We start from the raw sequence: 5,385 nt of genomic DNA, 5'->3' as shown, positions 1-5,385 counted from the left end.
TAAATAAAGGAAAGCAATCATAATTCTGAAATACCTCAAATTATATTAACTAGAAAATCAAATCTTAATATGAATGGTTCATAAGCCAGATTGGCAACATAAGTAATTCAATAAAAGCGTTGAAGTATCTGAAAGTAAAAAAGAAAGATAAAGTAAAAGGAATATTGAACTTGATGAAGAGTTGAAATTCTAAATTGGAATAATAAGAAATCCTAATCCTAAAACCTAAGAGAGAGGAGAGAACCTGTCTCTCTAAAAACTACATCTAAATTATGAAAAGTGAATAATTGAAGACATTCTCCTGAATGGATGCATTCCCCCACTTCATAACCTCTAATCTGTGCCTTCTGGACTTGGATCTGGGCCAAAAAATGTTTCAGAAATTGCTAGGAGCATTTTTTGTATTTTCTGGTGCGTGGCATCTGTCACGCGTCCGCGTGGGTCATGCGGTCGCGTCATCTGGAGTTTTCCTTGTCACACGTTCGCTTCGGTCATGCGTACGCATCATCCGTGTTCTGCATAAGGCACGCGTCCGCGTCGGTCACGCGTTCGCATCGCTGCTTTTTCATGCTAGGCATGCGGCCGCGTCGTTCATGCGTTCGCGTCGTTGCCAGTTTCTTCAAAAACTCAATTTTGTGCTTTCCTTCCATTTTTTGTATGTTTCCTTTCCATCCTTTAAGTCATTCCTACCTTAGAAGATCTGAAACTACTACACACACAAATCACGGCATCGAATGGTAATAAAGGGTAATTAAAATAATTATTTTTAAAGCATAGGAAACATGTTTTTCACATATATCACATAATAAGAAAGGAAAAGTAAAACCATGCAATTTACATGAATAAGTGGGTGAATGGTTGAATAAATAACTTAAATTGAGCACAATATATATCATAAAATATGGGTTTATCAATCTCCCCACACTTAAACAATAGCATGTCCTCATGCTAAGTCCACGATAAAGAGTAAGGTAAGGTTAAAGTGGTGGAATCTCATGCAATGCAATCTATTCTAAATGCAACTACTTAAATGAATCATGCAATTCTAATTGTTATTCACTTGTATATAAAACTTACATGTAGTTAAATTAATTCACATTCTCAAGAAATCATATAAGCATAGCCAAACCCTAGATAATGTTAAAGCACTTTTATAATTGAGATGGGTAAAAATATTTTTCAAACTTGCAAGACAATTAACAATTCAAGCAGAGATATATGGTGATGAGCTATTGAACCCTCACTGGATTTTGTGTTTACTCTCTAGTCACTCAGTGTTTATTGGGTTAATCACTCTATTCTTCTTTTTATCCTTACTTTCTATAACTTTGTTCTTCATCTAACCAATCAACAATTATAGAATACAGACATACAAAAATGATGAGGTCTTTTTCAAGGTTGTAATGGGGCCAAGGTAAAGGTAAGGGTATATGTATAAGGCTAAGTGAGCTAATAAGTGAATCCTTGATTAGCCTAAGATCTCACCTAACATACATATTTTGTAATTCAAAGTTTCTTAACCTATTTGCCCAACTTTTCTCACTTTGTATTGCAAGCTCATGCATTAACTTAAATTTTATCCCATGTGCATTGATTCTTTTTATTTTACAATTGGAGAATTTTTGTATCCCCTCAATTAAATACCGAGAATAATTTTTTTTTATTGCACATGGTAATTCAATTGTTTTGATTTCACATGAGCATGCTTCCCAAATTTTTATTAAAACATCTTTATTCCTTTTAACTTTCCACCTTTGTCTCTATCATCCATGTTCCCATAAAGTTTCCCACACTTAAACAATACACAATTTCTATCTTAAGCTAGCCAAGGATTCAACTTGGGATTTTTATTTTGTTTTTCTGCTTAAGGCTAGTAATGTGGTTTATAGAACAAGAGGGGATTAAAAAGCTCAAGGGGGCTAACAAGGGTGATGTAAAAGGTAGGCTAATTTGGGATAAGTGAGCAAATATTTCAAGCAATGGCCTCAATCATCTCTTAGTATGTATCTATACTCTATAATTGGACATATAGATTAAAACAAAGTAAAGAACACCAGAATAAAAAAGAAGGGCAAAACACACAGGAATAAAAATTATGGTTTGAATGTAACCATACAATTAAGCTCAAAACTCACAGGCTGTGTGTTCTCTAGCTCAAAAATCATATATCAGTTATAGATGTCATGCAAGTAGAAATTAAGAGTTCCTATTATTCTCAATGTAAAATTTTTTTTTGGGGGGGCTTTAAAGTTTTAGTGTTCCTCCTTGATGAAATGTTTTTAACTAACTAACATGTTATGTTCTATATACAAGGTGTGTGGATTGTTTTTGATTATGTTAAAGTCTCTATTTTACTTCCTTTTTATTTTCAATTTAAACCAAACTGTCATATGCTAAAAGGGTAAACTATACTAATTAATCCACATATTCTATAACTAACAAGTTTAGAATTGTAACTAAACTAAATGGCTAACATATAAACTAAAGTGAAAAATGCGAAAATAGAGTAAAAATACAGCAAAAGAACAGTGTGCAAGTACTGAAAAAAATAAAGATAAAAAATATAGAAAAATAAACAAAATAAGATAGAAAGGGTCTGTAGTGGTTCACCAAAAAAAAAAACGCCAGGGATGGCGACCTCCCCACACTTAAAATAAAGCATTGTCCTCGATGCTCACTCAAGCTGGGTGTGAAGGAGTGTCATCACCGGAAGGATGGGCTGCTGGAGTCTCTGTGGTGGCCTGAGGGTCTGCGGACTGGATGAAGGTAGGAGGATCAGTCTGCTGCAGTGGAGGCTCTGACTAGATAGGAGTCTCTGCATTTGTGGCCTGGATCTGGTGTGGCACCTCCTGCTGTGGCGCAGCCTGCTCTGGTCCTGCCTGTGCAGCCTGGGTAGGTGTCTCCTCCTCATGATCGTCCTCCTCCACCTCAGATGTATCAGAAGGGGTGTCAGGCTCGGAGGGGATGTCACCGCCGAAACGGATCATCAACTTGACGTGCTCATAGCGTCGCTCGTTGCGACGCTCCATACGGTCCAGGCGGGTGAAGAGGCGATGCACCAAATGATAGATGGTCTCAGGAGCAGGTGGAGGTGCAGTGGTGGGAGTGGGTGCAGCAGTGGATGAAGAAGGGGCAGCTGAAGGTGTGGCTGTCTCATCAGGAGCGGGAAGCAATGGAGGTCTGTAGCCTAAAGCCTGAAAGTTCCTGTTGTGAGGAATAATCTTCTTGCAGTTTGCAGCAGGTGGCTTTTCATCAACAAGCTCCCAAGGCACGTCAGCTCGACGGCTGAGCTGGGTAATCAGATATGGGAAAGGAAGGGTGCCTCAGAAATGGACCCTGGCCATATAGTGCCGGATGAATCGTGGCAGATACAGGTCCTTACCCTCCAACACACACCAGAGAAGGGTGATCATAATGGCAAGCAGCTCCGTCTCATGAGTGCTCGGCATAAAAAAGTTGCTCAGTATCTGGTGCCAGAGCTGAGCCTCGTCATTCAAGTAAATCCGCTTGATTTCCTTAGGCATCACGGTATTCTTTCCCATGACCCATGGAACAGTAGGATCAAGGGCTATTCTCCACTTGACATCATCCCAGTCAAATCGCATAAAATGCATGTCCTCTTCAGCCTTTTGGTAACCGTCAGGCTGATCTGACTTAGGCTGAAGGTGCAGAATATCCTTAATGGCCTCTTCAGTGACCAGTATCTGTTTCCCTCTGAGGTGCACTACATCCAGGGAAGTCTTGAAATAGTTGCAGTAAAATTCCCTTACCCAGGAAGCATTGACCTCAGTCAAATTTCTCTCCAAGAAGAACCAGCCTCTGTGTTTGATCTGATCGGAAGTGTACTGCTGTAGTTCTTCTGGAATTTTCAGAGTTTGCTCCAAGTACAGGTTTCTGGAGGTGGCAAACAATGGATACTTTAGCTCACAGTATCTGTTTGCAAATTTAATGGGATCATTGGCAGGGAGGAGCTGGTCAGCCTTCTCCTGCTGGGTAAAGTTCTTTTCCCACCAGGAGTCATCATGCATAATCTCCAGGATAGACATAGATGATTCGCCTCTTTTTCTTTTGCCGATGGTAGCCTTGCCTTTTCCTTTTCTTTGAGGGTCAGACATCCTGAAAAATAGAAATTCAGGATATAATTGAAGAATTAAAAGTGGGAAAACAAGTAGGCAAATAACAAGATAAGCACATAGTGGCAAAGGAGCAGTAGAATTATGAAATGAGTTGAATAATTGTGCATTATGGATTGTTTCGGAGTTAAAAAGCTGAGATGAGAAATTACAATCTAAAATATGTTATAAGTAGAATACCTGTTAATTAGTAAAAACAATAATCATGCCATGAAGTAAAAAGTTGAAGGAGTTAGTAAAAAGGCAAAGGGAGAAGTTAGAAAGTTAAAAGTGGTTAAAAAGTGAAAAAGAGGAAAGCAGTGAGTTAGGAAAAAGAAAGTTAAAGTAAGTGGCATTGAGAGTTGTTTCCTAAGTAATAAGAAATTCATAATTTTAAAGGCAAGGCAACTCATATTCAAAAATATCAGGTTAATGATGATGATTCATAAAGAAATAAAAATAGCAAAAAAAAAAATCGAATCATCAAAAGTGCAATTTATTAACCAGGAAATCGAAAGGAAGAAGAATGCTGGCCCGTGCATTCATGAAGTGGTTTGGGAAAAGCTAAGTAATGCCAAATTCAAATTGCCAAAACCAAAACAGGAATGAAAATCAAAGCAATTTACAGAAAATTGGGCAGCATTCCAGCTAAAATTGGATGTTCCCGGGTAATAAACAGCAAGCAGAATAGTTCATATAAGGAAAAATAAAGTTGCAATTACATATACGGAATATGAACATGAAATAGCAGTGTAAAAAGTAGCATGAAATAGTAACGAACATCATATGAATAGTATTAACATCACAGCAATAGCAGAATTGTGAAAATTATAAAACAAGTAGCAAGAACAGCACCATTAATCAGGCCTAAATCTACTAACCACATCCTAGCTACCTAACCACCTAGAATCCACTACAAACATGCATCTCTAACTAGCCTAATTTGAACATAATTAGATAAATATGCAACTAACTACGAATGAAAGGAAAATGGCGTTCGGCGGAACCTGGTATGCGGATGAACTAAGGTAAGGCTCAGAGAGATGGCGGTGGTGAGATGGTGGTGCTGGGAGGGGCACGGCGGCGCTGTGATGGAGCAGGGTGGTAGGCGCGGCGGTTGGTTGCTGTTTGGTGGCAGGGGGATTCGGGTGGGAGTAATGGTGGAGAGGGGATTCAGGAGGAAGGAAGAAAGGGGGTAAGGGTGATGGTGGTGGGAGGTGCAGCGGTGATGGCGCGGTGGTGGTGGCTGGCTGCAGAGGTGAGGGGCAGTGGT

Source organism: Arachis ipaensis, chromosome B06 (genome assembly GCF_000816755.2).
Source record: "Arachis ipaensis cultivar K30076 chromosome B06, Araip1.1, whole genome shotgun sequence".
Lineage (NCBI taxonomy): Eukaryota > Viridiplantae > Streptophyta > Magnoliopsida > Fabales > Fabaceae > Arachis > Arachis ipaensis.
Note: the sequence above shows the minus strand (reverse complement) of the source record.